The 27,025-nt window shown below is 43.4% G+C and overlaps 1 long non-coding RNA gene across 1 annotated transcript; it reads left to right on the top strand.

The window, feature by feature from the left end:
- Nucleotides 1-23,999: 23,999 nt before the first annotated feature.
- LOC127224857 (uncharacterized) lies at nt 24,000-26,623 on the top strand. Its single transcript, XR_007834744.1, has 3 exons — nt 24,000-24,141; nt 24,334-24,441; nt 26,213-26,623. It is a non-coding gene; the product is annotated as an uncharacterized LOC127224857 (long non-coding RNA).
- Nucleotides 26,624-27,025: the final 402 nt, after the last annotated feature.

Genomic DNA, 27,025 nt, shown 5'->3' on the forward strand with positions numbered 1-27,025 from the left:
GCTGGAGGAAGTGCGTCACTAAGGGCAGGATTTGAAGTCTCAGAAGCTCAAGTCAGGCCTAGTATGTCTCAGTCTATTCCTGCTGCCTGCTGATCTAGATGTGAAATTCTCAGCCACCTCTTCAGCACCATGTCTGCCTGCAAGCTGCCATGTTTCCCACCATGATGACAATGAACTAAACCTCTGAAATGTAAGCCAGCCCCTATTAAGTGTTTTCCTTTACAAGAGTTGCTGTGGCCATGGGGTCTCTTCACAGCAATAGATAGACTAACTAAAACAGTTACTATCATAACATTCATACTACCATTGCCCAAGTGGCCATATCCTGCCAAGCCAGTCATTATTGTTACTTTCAGGGATTATATCTGAGTAAAAAGGGTGATTACTTTTCTCCTTAGTAGTAACATAAATAGAATGTTCCAGCATTATGAAAGCTAGACAGTAGCTAGATGGAGCTTCCAGGTCAGTTCCAGCTTGATTTTTCCATATTGCATGACCCTAGCATATGGTGCCTTCAGCAATAGGGTCTTCCTGTTGAGTTTTGGTGGGTAGCCAATAGAAATGGCAATGGCCTGTAATGTCTGGAGGAGTTTATGTGACCCCACTGACCACCAACTCAAAAAGGAATAACCCATACTTGGCACTAAGCTGTTTGTTTGAATGCCTATAGTGGCTGAGAGAGGCATTGTCTCCCAATAATAGGTTATGGAACAGAGATTTTTATTTCTTAATTCATCACTATGGATATTCATAAAAGTGTATTTATTTTGTAAAATTATTAGAGATTCCTTTAGTTACATGGCAGCACTTTAATATTCTCCCCCCCCCCCCGCCACACACACACAGCACTACCTTTTTTTTTTTTTTATTGCTGGAGACTAAACTGAAAACCTCAAACACACTAGGCAAGAATGGCTCTAAATGGTCTCTTTACTACAGCAAATCACTTCAGAGGCTGGTGCCTACAGTGCCAGTGATATTCAGGGAAACATTTTGCTCTCTGCCTGCAAAGCAGGCAGTGCCACATGAGTTTGCTTTCATCTAGCAAGAAAGCAGTTCTACTTCAGGACTGAAGGGGCTCTGGTTCTCAGTCAAAGCTTATTCAATAAAAGGGCAATGGAAGAGTAAATACAATCGCAATATTTTATGATATGTATGAAATTACATAATGAAACTCATTACTATCTACAATTTATATGCTAATAAAAATATATTTAAAATTTTACTCAGTATGATGTATGAGTATGATGGCTATCGTTGAGTGTCAACTTGACAACATTTGAAATTAACAAAAAACGCAAGCAGCTTGGTAGACTTGTGAGGGATTTTTCTTGATTGGATTATTTGAGATGGGAAGACCCACCCTAAACCTGGAAAACTTGAGGGGGGAAGACCTATGTAAGGACATGGAAGAAGGAAACTTTCTCTTTGCCTGCTTGCCCTCACTCTCCATGGCAAGTTCATTCCTCTGCTGGTATTAAAGCCTACTTCTTCAGCATTTCTATCTATACAGAAGATCACCTAAGCCATCCAGCCTCATCAGTAAACAACTACTGGGGTCTTGAACTTGAGAAACCATTGCTGGAATTGTCAGACCACTGCCTAAAAGCTACTAATAAATACCATGTATACACATAGAGATAGATATAGATAGGTTCTTATTCACAAAAGAACCTTGACTAATACATGTGTAGATTATACATTCACATACATGCATATGTGCATAATTAAAGAAGAAATTATGAAGTTAAGAAGGAGTGGAATGATGAGAAAGGAGCTGGATCAGGGAGAATATGAGGTATAAATGATGTAGCTACAACTATCACATACAAAATTCTCAACAATAATAATAAATGTTTTTTTTCTAATTGGAAGTGGGTAACAAGGAGGACTAGGGAAGAGTAGTGAGGACCAGCATCCCAGAATGTCCCATACTGTGAGAGTATTTGCATCCTATGTGAATACTCTTACTACAGAAGATTCTCAGCAACAGTAGAAAAGGTGGTCTGATCTGTGTCAGTTACCATTCAACCTACTAAAGTCCAACCTTGTTGTTCACTGTGTTCAAGAATAAGTCAGCCATGTTGGTAGAGGAGGTTGTTATATGCTGTGGAGCAATCTTTGTACGCTATAAATATGTATTACTCTCATTGGTTAATTAAGGTGCTGACTGGCCTATAGCTGGGTAAGAAGAGATTAGGCATGAGAGCTAGACTAGGAGGAAGCTGGGAAGAAGAAAAGTGTGTCTCAAGAGTCATGAAGAAATACAAAAAGAAGCAAGATAAATAAACATGCTGTGCTGAAAGAAGGCATCATGTGGCAGAGAGTAGATAAGAAATATGGGTTAATTTAATTTGTAAGAGCTAGATGGTAACAAGCCTAAGCTATTAGCTGAGCATTTATAATTAATAATAAGTCTTTGTGTGGTTATTTAAAAGCAGTTCTGTCTGGTGGGACAGAACTGACCAGCTGTCCAGACAAAAAACTCCACCAATCCATGTAGGATGCAATAACTGTCTTAAAGTTTCTATTATTGCAACAAAACACCATGACCAAAAAGCAAGTTGGGGGGCAAAGGGTTTATTCAGCTTATACTTCCACAGCACTGTTCATCACTGAAGGAAGTCAGAACAGGAACTCAAACAGGGCAGGAACCTAGAGGCAGGAGTTGATATAGAGGCCATGGAGGAGAGTTGCTCACTGGCTTGCTTCCTCTGGCTTGCTCAGGCTGCTTTCTTTTTCCTTTTTTCTTTTTTGCTTTCCTTCTTTCTCCCTTTATCTATTTATTTTTCTTATTTTACATATAGATCCCAGTTCCCTCTCCATCCCTCCCTCCCTATGTTCCACCCTTCCATGCCCCTCCACCCTCCCATCCCATCCCCCCTCCCCCACTCCACATGTAGGGTGATGCTCAGGCTGCTTGCTTACAGCTGGATCTTATGGAGGAACGTCTCAATTGACGTTCCCTCCTTTCAGATAACTCTAGTTTGTGTGTCAAGCTGATATAAGCCTAGCTAGCACAATAGCACCAAAAGATTTCTATATGGATTCAATAACGTTGACAGATTTCTCCCTTCCTTGTATCAGATCTGGAAGTAATCAATACTGAGAGCTCACTCTTGCAAACAGCAGAGAACCAAGTTTATCCCCCTATTGGACAATGAGAAATGAACTGGGCCACATTTATAATAATAATAATAATAATAATAATAATAATAATAATAATAAATAAGCAACAATTTGTCCTCAGAGGAATTTTTTTTAAAAAAAAGTGTTTTGTATTCCACTCCATCTGAATTTATCATAGTATCATAGATACACCCCTAGAAAATATCCTCACCCCTCTCTTTCTCTCTCACACACACACACACAGAAAGAGAGAGAGAGAGAGAGAGAGAGAGAGAGAGAGAGAGAGAGAGAGAGAGAGAGAAGTAGGAGGAGGAGAAAATAAGAAAACTGACCATCAGGGCCAGAATCAGTTATGGGTAAGGTCTGTGAGCCAAATCCAACTTGTTACTATCCGGATACTTTACATTTATTATATTTGTAGCATGTTGGGAAAAAATCAGAAAAAGAAAGTTTTTTGATACATGAAAATGACATGAAATTTAGGGTTCAGTGTCTGTCAAAATAGCTTTCCTGGAAACAGCCACATTCATTTCACATGTTGTACAACATGTTGTGCCACACATCAGACTTGAGTGGCTGCGACAGAGGCTGCATAGCACACAAATGTTTGCTACCTGGCCCTTTATAGAAAAGTGTGCTTATCTCTGTCCATCATGTGTAGAGCACTTTTGTTTTGTTTTGTTTTGTTTACAATTTCACATGAACACTGTGTTTTCATCTTTCCAGGTCCTTCTATCTCCCTCAAATTCATGATTTCTTCAACAATGAGTATATTATTGTTACACACACACACATCATATGGAGTCCATTAAGTATTGCTCATATGTATATGGATGACTATTTGGGATCAGACAACGTATCAAGGAGCTCATCCTTGGAGAACACTGATTCTCAACTGCAATTGGTTGATTGCCTGTAGATTATCATGTAGGGATGGAGCCTAGAAAGTACAATTATTTTATTAATATTATTATTGTTGTTGTTATTGTTACATGTATTAGTATTTTGCCTGACTTTATATCTACCACATGTGTGCCTGGTGCAGGAGAGGTCACAGAAGAACATCAGATCCCTTGGAACTGGGATTATTGACAGTTGTGAGCTGCCATGTGCATGCTGGGAATTGAAGCTAGGTCCTCTGGAAGAGCAGCTGGTGCTCTTAACAACTGGGCCATCTCTCCAGCTCTATAAAACAGAATCCTTAGAAAGATGGTTAATACTATCTGTAAGCTTTTGCAAATACTAGCTTCTTCACTCCAATTTTTCTAAAGCAATAAAATAACTCTGTTTTCCATATATCTCATGGCTCCAGGGTATCATTTATTTCATAACTAGTCAGCATGGTTACTCTTTCCTCTGCCATGCTTATGATAAAATGAAATATATGGTAGCCTAGGTGGATTAATGCAAATGGACAGAAGGCTGATAAAGGACATGGGAAAGAATGATGGGATACCACATTCTGGCACATGAAATCCATAAGGGAATTTTTCCTTCTGTCAGCACCAATTCAACTTATACAATTTGGTCCTTCCATATTGGTACTATTTGCCTTGCAACAAGTTTATTGCAATTATTGATACAATTGTCTGGACAATGGCATTGGCTGTTTTGAGTTTTGATTGGCATTTGGTGAAGCTACATCTTAATTACATTGAAATTGGGTACAGTGGTGCCATGTATGTAATCCCAGTGTTTTAGCAGACATCTTATCTACTATTTGTCTTTAGAATAACCATATGCTAGTAACTAGTCTCCTCGATTTTTCTTTACATTCCAAAAATTTTCCACCACTTAACTTCCTCGCAGTCATCAGAGCTTTGTCCCTATTGGAATGACAAGAACTATTTCCTTAATTACTGCATGATGATAATTGCATTCCCTCTGCTCCAGTGCTAATTCAATCAGGGAAAATTTACTACCAAAAAAAAAAAAAAAAAAAAAAAAGACTTATCTAAGTGCCCACAATCATATTCCAGTTTTTAGGATTTGTAGCTCTAGGGAATGCTTGCCATGAAAGGAATATCCATCCACCTGACAGAGGAGTGCAAAGAAGGCCAGTGGACCACTTTGGCATTCATTTTGTCACAGTTACCCAACTACAGTTTTGAAAGTAACCCTGGTGGCTGCAGAGCACAGCTCCACCTCAGTCCTGGCCACACTGCCACTTCACGCTGCTGAGGCCACAGGCGCTTGCTCTGGATTTTGCAGGCTCCAGTGTTTGCTTGACCAAACACTTTTGCTGTCCCTGGGTCATGTACTGCAGCATTCATGATTAATGAATTGTTGTCAAGGACAAACTGAAGCCACTGCTTTTCACCAAAGCAAAATTTTCCAGTAGACAAACACACACTTAGCATTTTATACTTTTGTTAACAAGTTAAACACATGGTCTAACGCAGGGAGAAAAGAAAGTCGGAGAAGTAAATGCAGGTAGCAGACTTGAATGAAGGCCGAACGTGGGCAACATGACTGCTAATGAAACCATGACTGAAGCTGACAGCCAAGGAAACATCCTCATCGCTACTGACTGCTCAGAAGTTAAACTCGAAATCACCTACTGAGCAAAGTAATGCTTGCAGGTAATCCCAGCACTTGGGAGATGGAGGACCAAGAGTTCAAGGCCATCCTTGGCTACTCTGTGGGTTTGAGGCCAGCCTGGGCTAGATAAGTCCCTGATTCCCCTACAATACAAAGAAAATGGCAACCGCAAAGTTGTTTGACCTTTCTCTAAGATCACTAGAAAATAATAGTTCTACCAATCGATGTTGTTCCCTGAAAAATGTGCATAGATCCATAAAGGCCAAAAGTTTATGGAAATACCTGTTTTATGTTTGTTTGGTGTTTCAAGACAGGGTTTCTCCGTTTTGCTTTGGAGGCTGCCCTAGCACTCACTTTGTAACCAGGCTGGCCTCCAACTCACCAAGATCTGCCTGCCTCCGCCTCCCGAATGCTGGGATTAAAGGTGTGTGCCTCCAACGCCGGCCTTCTGTTTTGTTTTTAATTTCTGAATCAATTGGTTTTCTTGGTTTTTCTCATTTCCAAAGCAAGCCTCTATGAATCCTTGTAATCCTGTCAACAATCTAAACAGCAACTCTGACAGTGATGTCTCAGTCTGAAATGTCTCCCACAGGGTCATGTTTTAAAAGCTTGGCTCCAAGTCTGTGGCATCATCTTGGGGGCTGTAGGCCCATAGGATGTAGGTCTGGGGAGCAGAAGCAGGTCCTCTGAAGGTGGCAGCCAGCTCTCCCTGCATCCTGATCTATGATGTTGAGGACCCTCCACCATGCCTTCCCTGCCATGATTGATGGGACTCCATGAGCCAAGATGGACCCTCCCCACTCAAGTTACCTCCATCAAATAGTTTGTCATATGTATACAACAAGTAATTAATACAGACAAAATTTCAACACTGGAGACACTTGGAACTTACAGGTCTGTCTCTAGAATAATCTGCATGTCCTTCCAGGTCCAGCAGATTAGCCTGTAAATCTGGGGTACACTGGGGTACAATCTGGACCTCAAGAAGCATAAGAAAAACTGATAAAAAAAAAAATAAGAAAGAAATCATTATCTCAGTTCTGAGTAGTGAATACAAGGATAGTCACCGCTTTCAGTATGTGGAATATAAGTTTTGAAATTGTTTTGCTAAGGGGAAAAAGGGTAAGGAAGTCACCAGGTGCTCAAATTCTAAACAAAGAGATGAAAAAGAAGTGGGAAGACACTGTCCTGTTCCTGAAAGAAGGAGTAAGTGTAAGAAAATTGCAGTTGCCGGCAGGGACAATGATCTAGGAGGTCCCTATGAACAATATTCCTATTGCACCGAAGGAGGCAAGCCAAGATACTTGTAAGCTCTGGAGAACCCTTAGCACAGGAAGCTATTTATCATAACAAGCTTGGTTGATACTCTTCCCATACTGAACCAATTAGGTTCCCTATTTCGTCATACTTCATAACTCGGGATGATAGGCTTCCAAGTATGGTACAGTTGAGTAATTGAATTTTGATCAAACACACATGGCTCATAACCCAGTATGTGAAATTTTCAGAACAGTTCACAGCTTTTAAATATCCAGTCAACATGCTGCCAAAAGTACAGGATGTACTTGATGCAAGGGGGAGAGGGACGGGAGGGCTGGATCTTGGTGGAGCTGTAAAACAAAGATTTTTTTCCCCCTCTCACTCTCTTCTGATTTTTCAAACAGCAGTAGAGAGGGGCTGGAGGATATCACACCATAGCTCAAGTCTCCCCTTGGCTTGCTCGCCCTGCACAAACATCTTTGCATCTTTTCTCAGGTGACCTTCTTGGTTTACAGCATGAGACCACTTTTGCATGTGACCATTTCCATGTTACATGTCTGTGACAGATGACCTGCTAACATTTCTCATTATGTCAATATTCAAAAATTATTTATTGCCCATTGGAATATGTTGGCTGTGAGGCTGAACACTTTTGAGAAGGAGAAATGATTCATACTTCACGGCTACACCACGCATGGAAAGGCAGACATGCAATAAATCAAAATCAATAACTTCGTATTTCCAACCTATAATGGAAGCATGAAGGAAGAGTCAGGCATCAGGAATGTCGATAATGGTCATTGGATTTATCCAGAAGGGATGGAGTAGAGAGAAGTGTAAAGTATACCTCTAGGTCTTGGGAGACTGAACACCGAAGGTATTATCAGAAGACCACAACGATAAACCTTTAAGAATAGTGAGAGTTTGGTCAGGCAATGGTGGCACACACCTTTAATTCCAGCACTCGAGAGGCAGAGGCAGGAGGATCTCTATGAGTTTGAGGTCAGTCTGGTCAGGACAACCAGAGTTATACAAAGAAACCTTGTCTCAAAGCACACACACACACACACACACACACACACACACACGTGAGAGTTTGGCAAGTTCAAAGACATGAAGCACAGTATGTTAAGAGGGGGCAAAGAAGATGGTGTAAGTGGGGGGGGGCACCATACAAAAGCATGCAAAGGATTATATGCAAGTCTTAAGTATTGAAGGGTGGTAAGACAGGGAGACGAGAACCAGAAAGAGGGAGCTTTGGCAACTGTCTAAGTAGGGACTGATAACATCTTAGAATAGAGCAGGACTAGAGAGCAGTCAATAGATCTGGAAGGGATTTCCAAGAGGTGGGAAGCAGGAGAAAGGGAGGTCCCAAGGACATCTCCAGGTTTCTAGCTTAAGCAAGTGAATGAATCAAGTCTGATAAACAAAACTTGTCACTTTAACCCTTAAGCCTATACCAGAGCACTGGAGTCGTAGAGCACGCCCCATTTGCAGATCTTTGGTGGGTTTTGCTTCTGTACGTGAGCATGTGCTGGAGTACAGGAGTTTCCCATCTGTGTGCCCATCAAACCTTCATTAGCAGAAGACGCTCTGAGCTGTGGGGAAATCACATGTGAACATAGACTTGAAGTTTTCACTTTCAGCTCCACAGACATGTCTAGAGATGCTTGACAGAGGAACAAGGAGAACCTGAGAGCATACAAGGTGGCCCTTTGGAATCGTTTAAAAGCCAGGTGTGTTTCCTTATCATCCTGCAGCGTTTCCTAAGCATCTTTGATGTCAAAGTTATGAGGTAAGTAGGAGATATTTTCCTGGCCTGAGCAATCTGTATATTCTCTCAAGGAAGAGAAAGGGATTAAAAAGAAAAGAAAAGAAAAAAAGATGGGCATAGCACAGTATGGTATGTCAAGCAATTAGTCACATTTAATTTGTGGCAGGATTACTAACTCTACAGGGGTAACCACACATGGACACAGCTGTGAGAGACTAGAGAGCTTGTCTTGGGAAGAAGTCTTAAAAGAAAACCAAAAGTGTGCTAATCAGAGCTGAAGATGAGGAGAAATTCTAGGAGGGGGAAGAGCCCTGGGGAAAAGAAAGCAGGAGAGTAGCTGGGTACTAAGGGCCAAGTGCTTAGAGAAGAGTTGGAAGGGCCTGAATCCAGGTTGGAAAGGAAAAATCAGATTTCTGGTTCTACTGTGGAATCTGCAAAACTCTTACAGTCTACAATGAATTGTTATCACCCACCCCCAGATAGAAAATTCTAGTTTGCAGGGGTGCAAACGCAGATAAAGAGTGAACCCCTTACTGCACACATGGCCTCCTTGCTGATTATGTTCTCATGAGCTCTGTTTACTTCCTGAGTTGGGAGCACCTCTCTTTCCCAAGATGCACTGCAAGTCTATACCTGACCACTTCCCTAAAACTCAGACCCCCCCCCCCCCTAGAGTGCCTGAGAAGACTTACCAGTGGATGATGCTCTTGTGGGCTGGGGAAATGCAAACAAGACTGTAAAATTTAATCTCAGTCTGCCAAGTGGCACCATTGCCCTGGTATGACAGTGACCTGCACCAAAAAAACAAGGAACAAAAGTAAGTGTGTGTGTGTGTGTGTGTGTGTGTGTGTGTGTGTGTGTGTGTGTGTGTGGTGTGTGTGTGTCCTTTAATTTTTAATAGCTATTCAGACAGTCCCTGGAGAGGGAATTGGCAAGTTCAGCGGGAGGCTACTCCCCCACCTGTCTCCAGGCACTGCAAACACAGCTGCAAAAGGAGACAGCCAGAGCTTCCAAGGAAAGAAATGATGCAGAGAGCCGGGGGTGGGAATAGGACGCCTTTCACACAAGCCCACTGGGGATTGGGCCTGTCTAGCAACTGCAAAAACAAGCCAAGTGGACACAGACAGGCTCTCTATACAACTTCATGTTAAGTAAAGTCATTCAAGACCCAGCTCAACAGCCACTTAAAAATCATTGAGGTGTTTGTTTGTTTGTTGTTTTAAGTGTGAGAGGGCAAGGTAATTTGCAGCTCTGGCGAGGCTCTGGTCAGATTCTGCTGCTTAAATCAATATGACCCTTGAGGATTTATGCACTGTCCTAAGACCTGAAGCCACACAACACAAAACTTTTCGGTACAGTGTGCAGGAACATCTTAATCTATATTTCCACAGGCTGAAAGTGCACACACGGTTAGGTTGGAGCTCAACTCTTAAAGGGAGGGAAGGAGAGAGGGAGAGGGAAAAAAAAGAAGGGAGAGAGGGAGAGAGGGGGGAGAGAGGGAGAGGGAAAAATGGAAGGAGGGAGGAAGGGAGGGAGGGAAAGAAACAGACAGTGAGAATGAATCAGCAAGGGCCAGATTTCAACCACCCTTAGCGAATGTTAGCAATTCTATGGTGGTCAGGGGCTTACCGCTCCCCTAAAGTAAGGTGGCAATTACAAGAAGGGAAGAGGCCATTTTAGAAGATGAAAAGTAAAGCAAAGAGGTATTTTTGGTATCGTTTTAATCACAAAATAGCACGAATGTGGTCTGTGCCTGCGTTCTACCCAAACGTCGATTTCAATACCACTGAACGCTAGTTTGAAAATTTCCATTTTTGTAATTTGCTTCCCTTTGTTAGGCCAAAGCTTGAGAGAAACCTGGCAGCATCCCCAAGCCTGGCACGGTCTCCCCTCAGACTCACTCTGCTGCTCAGGAGGCGGAGCGCGTGGCACCGGACCCGGCGGGCGGAGCCAGGCCAGCACGGCCCAGGGCAGCGCCTACCGCCAGGGCGTCTGGCGCCACCTACCGGCGACCGGACAAGCGCGAGGGCGACCCCAAACCAAGCTGCTGTGAGCCTTCTGAACCAGGCCCTGCCTGCCAGACTCTTAGAGTAACAACAGCATTTCTTTCACCAAGTCAAGCGGTCATAGTCCACCCAGCTCAGGGACTCCCCCATGCTGACTGCTCCGCCATAGGAGTTGATCTAACCGCTCTATGTAAATCCCACCTGAGGACAAAGGTAGTGTGTGATCCCAGTACAGGCAAGAACTGTGTTCAGACAAGAATTGTGGAATGAATGACCCGATGAATGAACCAAGCAATCAAGGAATGAAACCAGACGATCAAAGGACAAGAAGATAAGCTAAAGTGTTAAAAAAAAAAAAAAAAATCAAATATTTTGTTGGTAGCCGGTAATTCTACAAAATCCTGAACTGTGCAGACTAGTATAGCAGCCCCTCTTTGATGTGCACCGCAGTAACTGACAACTGCCAGGTTCTTCCCACGGCCTCCTTTTACAGATGAGTAAAGGCGAGTTTCAGAAGGTTAAATGCCTTTTGTGGTTGATAGACCCAGTTTGGACCTACGTTTTCCTGGCCTGTTTGTAAGGCAAGAGAATCATTTTGTCTTTCTGTAGGCTACCCTGCCCTGACACATATTCTTAGCGGACTGGACTCAAGGAGGGTGTTGGCTTCATCAACTATCTGCAGTTGGTCCCCAAGTGTCTGCCCCAGCTTCTCCGAGCCAAGGCAGCTAGCTGCTCATACAGTTTTCCTCCAAAAATCAAGTGTTGCTAGGAGTTGATGCCAACTGGTCTAAACATATGAGTCTGTTTCATAAAGCCTAAAGAACATAGGTATTGAGCTTATGTTAGTAAGCTACAGGCAAGTGGGGGTTCGTTTTTTATCAACACGGGTGTCCTATATCCAACTACCACCTCTACTACTTCAAGGTGTGTAATATGAAGCTACTGAGTTTCCCAATGACAGCTCTATGTGAAGATAGTACTTATCGGTTGAAAGGAATCTTGCAGTTGAAGTGGGCACCCAGATTCTAAATTAAAAGGTGAACATTCATCGAGCATGAGGCTCTTTCTCCACTATGTCAGGTGACTATGACTCTGGATAGGCTGGGATCCAAAGCTCCAGGTTCAGATCACAACCCACTGATCAAGCGGAAATCACATGGCCATGACCTCTGAAAGGATGGGAATGTATCCTAATGTTCATGGTGGCGCTAATAATAGCTTCGCATGAATATTAAGTAGAGCTACATTCCAGGCTTTGGGCTAACCACATGATGTGTATAATCGAATTCACAACAACCCTGTGTGGGGGGTTTCTGTTGTGATCTACAGTCTTCAGAATAAGAGAAGTGAACGAAGTTCAGAGAATTTGAGATACTTCCCCCTAGCAACAGTTCCCATGGTGCAGACAGCACTGGAACCCCAGACCCCGCTCCCAATCTTTCTGTGATAGGATAGATCACTCACCCTGCACTGTCACCATTCAGTTCTCTACCTCCAATGCCACACTCCAGAGTGGATTCCATGAATCTTTGCCAGTTATTAAAGGATGATTTAATTATCTGTTCCTCTTTCACAAACACCTACCGAGAGCCATCCATGTTCACACCGCCAGTTTCATGGAGGGATGTTTTTAGTGGCCACAGCTGTGGGCAGAAGGTGTAGGGAGCCCATGGTAAGTAGAGGTAAGAATAACTGCCAGCAATCTTAGATAAACAATACAGATCACTACAAAAAAAGAGAAATATTATTTAGTTCCAAATGTCAATATCAGAGTGTTGACAAACTTTGGTTTAGAAATCTAAAACTGATTCAGACAGGTATCACAAGGTGCCTGACACAGGAGATGCAGATACAAATTTGAAGTTTTACATTGATGCCTGCCTGATACCTGGATAGTGACAAAGTATATGAAAGAGGCTCAAGAACAATGGGTTTATTATGGGATAGCAAGGTTTGGTAGAGGAGATGGCACTTGAGCAGGAAATCAAAAAAAAAAAAAAAGGAGATAAGATGTGGATTCTAGATGAGGGAACATCAGTAAAGGGGGTGGGTGTATGTAGGGAATGTTGGCTTGTTTTTACTGGAGTGGAAGAGGTATGGACAGAGGTGGAGAAAAGGAAATGATGTTGGAGCCAGATCACAGGGCCTAAAAGCAAAGAGAGAGACTGAACTCTCTCTTTGATAGATGAAAGGCCATCTATCATTCTTATGTAGGGAATCATATTGACCAAAATATCTTGGGAAAATGACCCTAATGAATGAAAATAGATTGCAATGGATAAGGGACAGGTGACAGGAGTCATAACGCTATTGCTATATAGTCTACGGTTAAAAATACTTATCATGATAAACACAATATACATAACCTTACTTCATGTTCCCTGCCTCTTAAGGATTTCCTCATTTAGTCTCTAAGAGAACAGAGTGTCAGAATAGATATGAAGTGATCAAATTGGAATTTACATCCATCTGTGGCTACTATAATCTGTGCCTATTGCTCTGGGTGCTGAGCACATTGTTAGGATTCCTGACTTCTAAACTGTTCTTTTTTTTGGGGGGGGGGTATGTGTTATGACTTAGCAGCGATATGTTTGTATGTTGACTTGACAAGGGGTCAGCTGGGCTAGCTAGTTTTATGTCACCTTGCTACAGGCTAGAGTCATTTGAGAGATAGTAACCTCAATTGAGAAAATGCCTCAATAAGAAAATGCCTCCATAAATACAAACCTGTAGAGCGTTTTCTTAATTAGTGATTGATGGGGGAGGATCCAGTCCATTGTGGGTGATGCTTTCCCTGGGCTGTTGGTGCTGGGTTCTGTAAGAAAGCAGGCTTAGCAAGCCATAAAAACAAGCCAGTAAGCAGCATCTTTCATGGTCTCTGCATTCAGTTTGAGTGTTTGAGTTTCTGCCCTAACTTTGTTCAATGACGGACTATGATATTAAATTGTAAGCCAAATAAACCCTTTCCTCCCAATGTGATTTTGGGTCACAGTGTTTCATCATAACAATAGTAACCCTAACTAAGACAGAAATTTGTACCAGGAGTAAGGTAACAGTCTGACCTTGTGGGAGCACACGCCTTTAATCCCAGCACTCCGGAGGCAGAGGCAGGCAGATCTCTGTGAGTTTAAGGCCAGCCTGGTCTACAAGAGCTAGTTCCAGAACCTGAAAGAAGAAGAAAAGAAGATGCTAGCATCACTGAGTCAGCAGCACACAGAATCAGTTTTCTATAAGTGACCAAGGTTGTACCTCAAGCTGGCAGCCAAACTTGGTAGTTGGAGTCACCCAGGTGGTATTTGTAACCAGATGTTTTCTCTCGTGCCCACCAGTTCATGAGTAACCACTCAGAGGCTTAATATTAGTTACAAACTGTTTGGCCTGTTAGCTCAGGCTTATTATTAACTAGCTCTTACAACTTAAATTAACTCATTTCTATTATTCTATATTGTACCATGAGGCTCGTGGCTTGGTACCTCACATTTTGCTTCCCCAATGGCTACTGGCATCTCCCAGACTTTTTTTTCCTGTATCTTTGCTTGGCTTTCCTGCCTGGCTCTATTCTGCCTAGCTATTGGCCAAATCAACTTCTTTATTAACCAGTGGTAATAAAATGTATTCACAGCATACAGAGAGATATCCCACATGAGGTATTTGTTTTGAAGGCGTGAAAAGGTCATAGAGAGCAGCTGAGGCAGGGCTCAGGAGAGCTCACTGAAGAAGGTGCAGGCTCAGCAGCAGTTGAAGGCCCAGAATTAAAGGGGTCATACAGAGAAGTTCAGGTTTAGCACTGTGAAGAGAGTCCAGGAGAGGCTATTGGTGAAAATGCAGCCCAATTGCAATAGAAGACCCCAGCATTTTGGAGATGCCAGTACCATGGGATGGCTACTAAGGACCGCATCAGTAGTGGAGTGAAGCCAACTAGAGCCTGGAAGACAAGCTATGTCTTGGATCCAAGAGAATGGATCCAAGAGAACTGACCCGAGCCCTTTGGAAGAGCCCGGTCATGAGTGGATCCCAGACATTAGACAGTGAATTATTTGCACAGTTGGGGCCTGGTTTTGCTTGACTGTGCTGATGCTCTAGTTCTTCCCTCCTGAAGAAAGAAATTATTAATTTATTTTTGATTTTACAGTATCTTGGCTGGCTAGTTTTATGTCAGCTTGACACAAGCTAGAGCCATTTGAGAGATGGGAACCTCAATTGAGAAAAACACCTCCCTAAGATCAGGCTGTAGTCAGGCCTGAAGGGCATCTTCTTAATTAGTGACAGAGGGGGAGGGTACAACTCATTGTGGGTGGGACCAGCCCTGAGCTGCTGGTACTGGGTTCTATAAGAAAGCAGGCTGAGCAAGCCTCCAGGAGCAAGTCGGTAAGCGACATTCCTCTGTGGTCTCTGCAGCTCCTGCCTCCAGGTTCCTACCCTGTTTGAGTTCCTGCCCTAACTTGCTTCAGTGGCGGACTATGATTTGGAAGCATAAGCCAAACAGACCCTTTCCTCTCCAAGATGCTTTTGGTCATGGTATTTCATTACAGCAGTAGTAACCCTACCTAAGACAATAAGCAATTCAGGTCCCCAATGTAAATGGAAAAGTCCAGGAAACCTGCTGCTCCTTGACAAAATGGAGCCGTATGCAATAGTCAGTGTTTCTCTAGGATAATGCGGGGTTAAGGGAGCACAAGCAGGTAGCCATCATGAATGCACCTACACCAGTTTCCATTGCCCACTTCCATCCAGTCCTTCCAATGGGGTGTGCACACAAATAGAGCACCGGTCAGGACCTCTGAACCAAAGACTGGGTTTTCATCTGGCCACTCCTGTGTGCTGAGGCAGCAAGCAGAAAACAGGAAGCAGAAAGGATAGCTCCTGAGTGGACCTAACCATTCCCAGGTGTGCACTCTACCTTCGTTTGAGAGACTCTGGCCGTGGGCAAGAGAGGAATAGCAAAGTGTCAGCAATATCTGTAGACAGTGGGGCAGCATTGCAGCAGGCATGGGTACCTACAGAGGTGTGGCCCCAGCAGCGACAGTTCCTCTCTGGCAGACCTGTACAAGCAGAGTAACTTGGGTAACCTAAGGAAGTAAACTTTTCTCACGAAAGAAATGCATCGCAGAGAGCCAGAGAAGAAAACGTCCAATGGACCTGAAACCATCCCTGAATATTCTAGAACTGTCAACAGGACCTGAGAAGGCAGCCAATCTCACAAAGAGGTCAGAGTGGAGTAGAGACACTGCTTACTGGCCATCATTCCTGGCTTAAGTGACTCCAGTACACCTGTTTTGGAAAAATATGTGATCTATAATTTAAAAGTCAAAGTTGTGGTACCCTAAGATTCCAACTCTTCCTACAGCCTCAGAAGGCTGAAGTAGGAGAATCTCAAGTTCAAGGCCAGCCTTTGTACTTAGAACATGTCTGCCTCAAAATGAAAAGTGGTTAAAAGTTTGGTGATAAGTAAGTAATAGAACACTTATCTAAAACACACAAGAACCTCAGTTAAATCCCTAGAAACACCCAAGTGTGTATACACATACACACCAACACACACTAATAACAATAGTTTAAATAAAATCCCATAGCTTTATAGAAACAGAATAAAGACAATTACACTTAGATTTTCACACTTTAATTAACAAAAATCTTTACATTTATTCCTGTATGTATGTATTCCTACATGTATATGTTTATGTGTGTTGGTACATCAAAGGACAACCTGAAGAAGTTGGTTCTCCCCTTCCACCATATGGCTCCCTGGGGTTAAACTCATGTCATCAGCTTTGGTGGCAAGTGCCCTTACCAGCTGAACCATCTCACCAGCACCAATACACATTTTTAAAGTAGTATGAAGTCTTGTGAAGGCATGCGCTCATAAAGGTCGAACGTTGTGTTTGGCGCACCAAGCACAATAGATGCAGATGCTCTGAAATGTTCACTCCAAGCATCAAGCGTTCATTAAATGCATTGCCATATTGTTATACCTAGTTTCAAAATAGAAGAGCTAACCTTATGCACCAATATGCCTGTTTTTACAAAGCCTTTGCCCACAGTCTGTAAGTTGTCCTAATACTAAGACCAAATGCCAAAAAGCAATGTTTTTGCCTTGAGAAAATCTGGAAGATATAATTATACTAAAACATACCACTCCAAAGGGTCTGTTGCACTGTTTGCTTGTGGAAGTAGCATAATTAGACCTCCCCAAACCAAACAGTGTCCTGAGCAAAGAGCTGAAACTGGATATTCAAACTTCTCACTCTTATAGCCCCTCCATTTTGTTGCCCTGCGTGGGGTAGTCCTAATGGAAATGAAATTTAAAACTGGATCTAGGCACAGCATGAAGATTTGGGGTCTTTAGACAACTAAAAACACCCCTGGCTGCCCCACACATGCCCCACACACACCCTCTGAATCCCCAAGGGGATAATGTACTAGTCAACACCACAGCATCAAGTTGCTTTCTAGTCTTTGTGGATTCTTACTAGGCATACAGTGTAGAATTTCAAGATATATGTATGTATGTATGTATATGTTTATATATAGGAAAACATCAAAATAAGACTCTACCACCACCCAAATTTGGCTTATAAGATAAAGAGAACTTTGTGAACACAGAATAATAGAAGACAATGTGCACACCTTAAGGACTTGCTGCCTACTTGGAACTAGACCCTATTCCTATACTAGGGATAGGGACACTAAGGCTGAACTGGCTCCGTTTGTCAAGTGCAGCACTTACTATATTTACTGAATACATTGCCATACACTTACAGAATACATTAGGCTGGGCGGGGTCTTGTATTAGCAGTACCCAAGGGATAGCTTGTGCTGCTGTCCACATACCACGTGAAGTAGTGAAGAATAATATGGTATCCTACTTGGATATAAGGACACACACGGGATAGTCAGAGCCCTTGCTCTCTCGATGCTTATATTCTAAATGTGAGGATAATTTTTAAGGAATTACATTAATCTACAATAATAAGGGAGGTTCAACCACTTTGAGAGCTTCATGTCAGGGATTCTAACACTTCACCTGGGAATCAAAGACCGCTTTTCTTGGAGAAGGGACGTTCATAGTAAGAGGAATTTGCAAATACCACATGAAGGAAGAGTACACCAGGGGAAAGGAACAGCATGTTTGAAGGCTTGGAGTCAGGAAGAAAACTTAGTTAACAAGTACTTACTTAGTCTTTCCATTGCCAAGCTCTATGCTGCGCATGAGGAGGTCTGGTCCTTGCCTCTGAGGACAGAGCATAGTGGGGAAGTAGGCAAGTTACACAATACGATGCTGATTAAATCGCAGTATAATCAACGCCTGACACACAGTAGGTCCTCATCGGATATATGTGTTGAAAGAACAATGACAGTGGTAGGCACAATATGGCCTACATACGTGAGCCCTAAACTGAAGGTTGCTAAAGAGGAGTTCAGAGTACAAAAAAGTTCAAAACAAATGAGAATGGCATGCTAGACGGTGGTGGCACTCTCCTTTAATCCCAACACTCGGAAGGCAGAGGCAGGCAGATCTCTATGAGTTCAAGGCCAGCCTGGTCTACAGAGTGAGTTCCGAGATAGGCAGGGAAGCACAGAGAAACCCCCACACACCCACCATACACATCCCACAACCCCACACACATACTACACACCCACACTCCCACCCCCACCCCACCCCATACCCCCCCCACACCAGCAGACCTGATTTAAAAAAAAAAAAAAAGTGACTCCCTTGATACTGTCTACCCAGGTGACAAGTGTGTACAAACTGAAGAGGTGACCACCCCTTGGCAGGGTACTAAGGTTATGACAGATGTGAGGGACATAATAGCCAGAGGCTTCTCTGGAAAAGTCCAGAGCAGAGAAAGAAAGTAGCAGACTGAACGTGGCCAGCAGACTGGACCTGGCGGGAGACAGAATAGAAAGCGGCAGTGTAAAGACAGAGGAGAGCAGAGTAGGAAGAGGTGGGCTGTGGAGGAGAGATGAAAACAACAGGAGGTACAGAAGAGAAACAATAGTGGAAACAAGCCGGTGACAAGGAGAAGGAGTGGCTCAGGAAAGGCAGGCCCATGAGCTGGGGAAGTTTAGCGTAGGGAAGCCCGGAGAGGAGCTGGGGACTTTTGATACCGAGGGAGCCTGCAGGCCAGCAAGCGCTTTCGTATGCTAATAGGCACTAGAAAGGGCCATTTGTCCTTCAGTCAGAGATAAGGGAAATGGCTTTCTCTTTTTTTTTTTTTTTTTTTTTTTTTTTTTGGTAGAGGGGAACCAGTTTCACAAGTCTTGAGGAGTGCTGGCTTTTATCTAGCCACTAGCATGTGTGGAGTTGTGCCTAATTGACGATGAAAGCTATCTACCACAAGTGAACAGGTGGGTCATGAGGGACATCAGTAACATCCTTGCCAAGAAGGGGAAACAACTAAGAACAAACATCCCATGGAGTGAGGAAAACAAACAGTACAAAAAACTTGCCCAGAGAGGCTATGCAAAGCCCTAAGTGTGCATGTGTGTTTTTGTAAGGAAGGGACCAGAATGTTCATGTTCACAAAATGGCCAAGTGAGTTCAGTCACCCTAAATAGGTTAACACTCGCTGGAGGTGGAGCAGGTAGCCCGTGAAGCTCTTAGTACTGAGATATAAGGATGCCAGTAGAATCTCAATTTAGAAAACCTTGGGTCTTCTTGAGCTGAACAGTTTTAGGCTCTGCCTCTAAGTGGTATTTTAGCAGCTCCTTATTGCTGCTCAGCAGGTCTGTCTGTGTTATCAGGGATCCTTAGCAGCTAAGGCGGAAGCCTCCTTCCAAAGACAGGTTATAGGCACAAAAGTCCTTCCTCTTAAAGCACTTCCAGTTGGGACAATGCTGTCCTGTTAGAATGTCAATTGTGTACATTGTCTGGTCTTTTCTAGGAAACTTTCCACTGAGCGATGACAGTTGCTGCTCAGTCACCTGAGTATCAAATGGCAATTGTCTGGAACAGACTTAATAAACCAACTGTGGAAGGGAGCTGTATTTTCATAACTAGGTGCCTCCATGGTCAAGCATGGCAGACCAGGCATTTTCCATTCACCTGCCTATGCTATTGCAGTGAACACAAATTTGCATACCTGGAAGAAACAAGATTTTCTGAAACATTAATAATAAATTCAAGAAATCTGTCTGTCATGGCTAAAACATCTGCAGTTTCACTTTGCACCTAGTTCAGATTTAAAATATCGGCGGTGTTTCTCCTTACTGTCTTGTGGTAATATCACATTGGTGGTAACTGAAATAGCCCTTCTAAAATCAAGAACCTAGGCTTTGTGAAATAGCAAAGAAGAATCCCCATTTAAAGTATAGGAATGTTTAAAGTTTTTATCTTTAGAATAAAACAAAACAGAAACCACTGCAACCAGGTATACCCATAGAAGTGTCATGTTCAGATCAAGAGGACAACAGATATTCTAAAAATAAAAAAAAAATTTTTTTAATTATTTTATTGATAATGGGTCCTTTTCCAGCATGGGTGTCTGCATATCACTTGGATGCAGTGCCCCTGGCAGCCAGAAGAGGGCATCAGATCCCTTGTAACTGAAGTTAACAAACAGCTGTGAGCTGCTATGTGAGTGCTGGGAACTGAATCCAGGTGCTCTTAACTGCTGAACAATCTCTCCAGTCCTGGGACAATGAATCTCATTCCCTCAGGGCTGAGCATACCACATAAGAAATATGCCGTATCCAATGCATGATGCTGTATAGCAAGAGGGACACAGACAGGCACTGGAAGATGGTGAATGACCAAGAAATGAAGACAATGGCAACAGCTGACTTTCTTACCACGTGCAGTATCTGAGCATTTTGCCTTTCCAAGTACCCTGTTGGGAACGGTTGTTAATATACGCATCTTACAATTAAGATCACTTGGGGACCTGCCTCCAATCTATGGAGGAACCGGGGTGCCATTCACCTTTACAAAATTCCAGTGGTCCTTCAGCTTAGGCTGCTTGGTATATTTTTAGTTAATCATACTAAAGATGAGATCATTGCCAGTGTGTGTGTGTGTGTGTGTGTGTGTGTGTGTGTGTGTGTGTAATACTAAAGTCAGGATAAATATATGTAGAAATCTGTTTAATCTATTCTACAGAAGCAATGATGCATATATACAAATACATGGAGATAATATAGATATACAAGCATAAAGACATAGGTACACATATGTGTGTGTAGAAATGCATGCACAGGGCTGGAGCAGCAGCTCTATCAGCAAGGTGCTTGCCATTTGAGCATGAGGATCTGATTTTGATCCCCAACAACCATATTAAAAGCCAAGTGCTGTGGAATGGTCCCTCTGTACACCGTGAAAATGGGTTGCTATCATTGTTAATAAAAAGCCGATTGGCCAATAGTTAGACAGGATTTGGGGGGGAAGAGGATGCTAGGAAGAAGAGGGGTGGAGTCTGAGGGGTCTCAAGCCAGACGCAGAGGAAGCAGGATGTGTAGAAAAAGAGGTAACAGGCCATGAGCCACGTGGTAGAACTTAGATGAGAAATATTGGGTTACTTTAAGTTGTAAGAGCTAGTTAGTAACAAGCCTAAGCTATCAGCCAAGCATTTATAATTAAGCCTCTGTGTGTTATTTCAGAGCCGCTGCTGAGACACAGAGAAACTCTGCCTACTGCCAGGTGTAGTGATGCAAACTTGTAATCCCAGTGCTGGGAGACAGAGATGGGTGGATTTCTGGGGCTTTTGCTGGTCAGCCAACCTCACCTAATAGGTGAGCCACAGGTCTTAGTGTAAAACTTCTCAAAAACAAGATTGACAGCTGCTGAGGAGCAGTACCTGAAGTTGACCCCTGGTTGCCATACATACATACCCACATGTACACACACACCTCCATCCACACACAAAAAGACCTATGCACATACATCTAAACAAGCACGTATTTGTTCTTTGCAGCTCCTTTTATGTTCACAAACAAAATGCAAGCAACCTAAGTGTCCATTAGTGGGCAATGACTAGAAAAACAATCGACAGACTGGAGCAGGAGAATCACTTAAACAATGCTGGCACATGGCCAACTTTTTACAAAAAGAAAAAAATCACTGTAAAAATCATGCATGCAATGCAGTGTGTGTGTGTGTGTGTGTGTGTGTATGTGTGTGTATGTGTCAGACTAGATATGATACATGTGTGTTAGGTCAGTTATACAAGAAACTACCAGTTCTGCATAACTATTGGAATGGAGTAATAGTAATTTCATGGTTCAGCTTAGTAGAGGAACAGGCATGAAGTGATTTAAACGTTTTTAAATTTACTTTGTATAAATGTTTCACAGTGTATTGTGTACACCACTTGTGTGTCTGGTGCCTGCAGAGATCAGAAGAGAGCATTGGTTTCCCTGAAATTGGAGTTACAGTTGGTTTTGAATTCCCATGTGGATGCAGGAACCAAACTCGGGTCCTCTGCAAGAGCATCAAGCCATCTCTCCAGTCCCATGAAGTGGTAGGCTTGCTTGTTTGTTTTGTTGTTTTGGTTTTGGGGAGGTTGTTTTGTTGGTGATTTTTTTTGGTTTTGTTTTGTTTTTGTTTTTGTTTTTTTGAGACAGGGTTTCTCTGTGCAGCCCTGGCTGTCCTATAACTCAATCTGTAGACCACACTAGCTTCAAACACAGAAATCCACCTGCCTCTGCCTCCTGAGTGCTGGGCTCCATGTAGCTGAGTGCTAATTAAAAAAGAAAATAAGTTGCAGAGTAGCACTACATGCTCAGGAAAGTGGGCCCTGTACAGTGGAGCTGACTGTTGACAAGGGTCGGGGGGCAAGGGGGTGGGTTGAGCTGGTCCCAAGAATGTGAGCATGGGAGATCTGGCCCCAAGCCCCTGCCCCTCAACACTGTGGCAGGTGGTAGAGCTGGCCTTGGGGTCACAAGAGTGGGAGGGCAGACATAACACCTCGCCTACGCAAAATGGTAGCCCGCCCTGTTGGCAGGGGCACAGGTGAACCAGCCCCAAAGCTGTGAGCGTGGGAGAGCTAGCTCCACTATTTGTCTGATATACAGTGGGGTGGAGGAAGGAAAGACTCCTCCCTTTACCCATTGCCCCTCCCGCCTGTGGCAGATGAGGGAGCTGACCCTATCTCTCCCTTACCAGCTGTGGCACTCAGGAAAGTGGGCCCTGCTCCTCATCTGGGCAATACAGAAGAGCTGACCCTGGTGGCTCGGGCTTAGGAGAGCCACCCCAAGAACCTGAGCCTGGGAGATCTGGCCGTACCCCTTGTCTGCCATACCGTGGTGTGGGCTGTGGAGAGATGTCCCCATGCCTGTGGTGGGTGGGAGAGCTGATCTGGAGGTCACAAGAGTGTGAGAGCTGTCCCTGCCCCTCACCATCTGTAGCATGTGGGAGATTGGCCCCTACACCTCACCTGGACAAGAGAGCCTACCCTGAGGGCTTGAAAGTAGAAGAACCTGCCCTGCCCCTTGCTCATGGCTGCAGGGGTGAACTTGCCAGGGCAGTGCCAGAGAGCTCATTCTGGTCCCGAGAATGGGGAGAGCTGGCGGGCTAGGGTTATAAGTTGGCCCACCCCAACATCCACCCAATCTGTGATCTGCTAGAGCCACATGATGGGGCATGTCCTGCAGACCCAAAGCTGAAGGATCCCCATGACACAGGGAAACAACAAGATATCCAACAGGAGTCCCAGTGAGGGCCCAGCACTGATAGTGTAACAGACCAATGACTCTTTGCCATGAACACTTGCAAATAAAGATACATGGACACAGGTGTTCACAGCATGACTCGTGATGCCACACTGTAGCTTCTATGATGAGATTTTTCTTTCTTTTATTCTCTTAAATGCTGTTTTATTGGGGAGGGAGGTTACAGATAGAGGGTGGATAGGAAGGTACAGGGAGATGGAATGGGATTGAAATACGTGATGTGGAAAACAAAGAAGAAATAAAAAGAAAGTTTAAAGGAAGAAACAAAAATGTGAGAAGTAAGGAAAAAAAGATACAGGTTGGCAGGATTATTTCTGGGTATAATGGTTTTATATTTTATCCAATAAAACTCCACGTAGCTTTAATTTTTCTACATTAGGAAGATGTATAATTCATCCTAAAATTTTGTTTACTAAACTGATCCCAAACTACTTACACATTCTCCAAACAAAAGGAGAAATGTTTTAGCTGCTGTCATGAGGTAAAGGAAATGGAGTAATGGGGTAAGGGTGACCGCATGTGGGAAGCAGGTTTCTAATGCCGTGAAAGCCAAACAGGAAGGTGATGACATGGGACTCAGATTTAACTAAAAGTTCCCAGCCACATGCAGGTCCAAAGACAGTGACATGGCAGGCATGATGGTGTGGATAGGGATCATCAAAGACTGAGGAGACACATGCTCCATTTGAGGGACAGAAAAGCAGCAGCATGGCTGAGACGTGAAGAGGAAGTGCAGGAACGCCAGGAGGTAGAATCAGAAAGGTAAGTCAGGACCAGTTCCCAGGGGACCGGGCTGGGATGTTCTGTAATTGCAGGCGCCACAGGAAGGTTTTGAGTGGGGAGGTAATCTTAGAAGTAACGTCTTCCCCCAGTCAAGCCTGCAGATGAGAATGCAGCCCTTGGTGCATGTATGATTCTTATCAGGGAACTAGCTAAACAATGCCTGTACTTCAGACTCATCGGCGTGCTGAAATGGGTGTTGAGACCTGCAAACCTGGAGATCACTTGTTAGGCGGCACTACAAAGCTGATACAGGTCAAGTGTTTTCGCTGGAAAACTAAGGTATGGAAACAATTCAGCTCCAGCTAGGCTCAGCCACACTTGGCTCCCCCTTCCTGGGGTGTCCTCGCTCTGGAAAAGGGAATTTGATGACTAGATTGCTGATGGTCATGTCAGAGGAGCAGCAGATGACAGTTGATTTGGGGGGATCAGCCCACCAGGGAACAAGGATGGGAGATGTCATTCTGTAAATATGTTTCTCGTATTGGTTAATGAATAAAGCACTGTTGGCCAAGCAAGATAGGCAGGACTAGGAGACAAGGAGAAGAGAGGAAGTAGGAGGGAGGAGATCCAAGATGGAGGACAGAGAGAGAAGAACGCCAGCCCCTCCGGTAAGATAAGACCATGTGGAAGTGCTTAGATTAATAGAAATGGGTTAATATTTAAGACAGAGCTAGCCGATAAGAAACTAGTAACTGGCCAACAGCATTATATCAAATACAGAGTCTCAGTGTGTTATTTGGGGCTGGCGCGGCAGTGGGCCCAGGCCAGCAGGGAAAACCTACTCATAACAGAACAAAACCCCATGAGTAATTCTTAGATAGGCAAGGCCGGGAGACCAAAGAGCCCAGAATGTCTTCTGCTTCTGCTACATTTTTACATGTTTGTCACTGCCGTCTTTCTCTGGCATCTGGCATGGCAGGAATGGGTATGAGGAGACTCCCACTGACTGTAATGTAGTGTTTATCTCATGGAAACATCCCATTCTACTGGACTTTTTTTTTTTTTTTTTTTCAACTTTGCTTTTTGGTTTTTTTTTTGTTTTTTGTTTTTTGTTTTTCCAGACAGGGTTTCTCTGTGTAGCTTTGGAGCCTGTCCTGGAACTCACTCTGTAGACCAGGCTGACCTCAAACTGAGAGATCTGTCTGCCTCTGCCTCCTGAGTGCTGGAATTAAAGCTGTGTGCCACCACTGCCTGGCTTCTACTAGGCATTTTTACCTGTGGATTATTATGGAAATGATTTTTCCTAATCGGTACTGTCTAATTAGTAATAATAATGTTAGTTTAAGTAGAGTTTTGGTGACTGAAAATAAATACAAAAAAGATCACATAGCTAGGGCCTAGGAGTTTCACTTGAGGAGCTGCAGGGATCCTAGTTCAGGTTAATGATTAAGGAAAACAATTGAGCCCCAAGAGACAAGCTGTCTTGAATACTTTTAATCTTGATGTTAAACCATGTATTCACAAGTTTTAGTGTGCATCATAGCTGAAATAAAGCCTTAGAATGACTTTAGGTTAAATTAAGATGTTTTGATAATAGTTTTGAGATGGAAAACCCTAGAAAACAATCTAAAGTCCACAAAGACACATAGCCAAAGGACTCATTTAGAACGAGGGGGGCTGGAGAGATGGCTCAGCAGTTAAGAGCAGTGGCTGCTCTTCCCAAGGACCCGAGTTCAATTCCCAGCATCCATATCGCAGCTCACACCTGTGACAACCCCACAGAGACATACATACATGCATGCATGTAAATGAAATAAAATTATATTAAAAAAGAACGAGGGGGTGGTAGTGATGGGAGAAGGAGTTAGGACAAAGAGGAGGGGAGAGGAGAACATCAGGGAGCAGGAAGATTGGGTCAGGGGAAGAATAGAGAAGAGCAAGTAGATACCATATTAGAGGGAGCCATTATAGGTGTAAAGAGAAATCTGGCACTAGGGAAATGTCCAGAGATCTACAAGGATGACCCCAACTAACAATCTAAGCAGTAGTGGAGAGGCTACTTTAAATGCCCTTCCCTGATAATGTTATTGATGACTACCTTATATCCTAGAGCCCTCATCCAGTAGCTGATGGAAGCAGAAGCAGACACCCACAACTAAGCACTGAGCCAAATTCCTGGAATCCAGTTGTAGAGAAGGAGAAGTGATGAGCAAAGGTGTCAAGACTAGGCTGAAGAAACCCACAGAAACAGCTGACCTTAACAAGGGGGAGCTCATGGACCCTAGACTGATAGCTGGGAAACCAGCGTAGGACCAACTCAGACCCCCTGAACATGGGTCTCAGTTAGAAGGCCTGGACAGTCTAAGGGACCTTGTTCAGGAAAAGACTTAGGGAGCACATTCCCCATGGAGAGCTAATCCCTTAGCCTAGAGATAAGAGGGAGGGCCTAGGCCCTACCCCAAATGACTTGACAGATTTTGATGATCCCTTCTGGAAGGCCTCACCCTCCCTGGGGAGTAGATGGGGGAAGGGATGGGAGGAGGGGGCATGGGAGGCTGGGAGGGAGAGGGAACTAGGATCCATATGTAAAATTAAAAAATATAATAATAATAAAACAAAATTTTAAAAAAGAGATCTGAGATCAAACACAAAGTGGCTCAATTATTGCCAAGATTGGTTAATGGTCAAAGATGATTAATTCCTTGTACCCATTTCTGCCCTCAACCTCCTGATATATATATCCTGATATATATATATATATATATATATATATATATATATATATATATATTGTTGATGAATGTGTATAAACCTCAAAGATTTAAAGAAGAGCTGTCTGGTTGTTTTTCATATGTAAAAGTCTATGCTTGTGATGCTTTTATGATTCCTTATAAGATTACCATTCAAGAGAAGTAATAAAGTG

The sequence above is a fragment of the Phodopus roborovskii genome, unplaced genomic scaffold (genome assembly GCF_943737965.1).
Source record: "Phodopus roborovskii unplaced genomic scaffold, PHOROB, whole genome shotgun sequence".
In the NCBI taxonomy this organism is placed as follows: domain Eukaryota; kingdom Metazoa; phylum Chordata; class Mammalia; order Rodentia; family Cricetidae; genus Phodopus; species Phodopus roborovskii.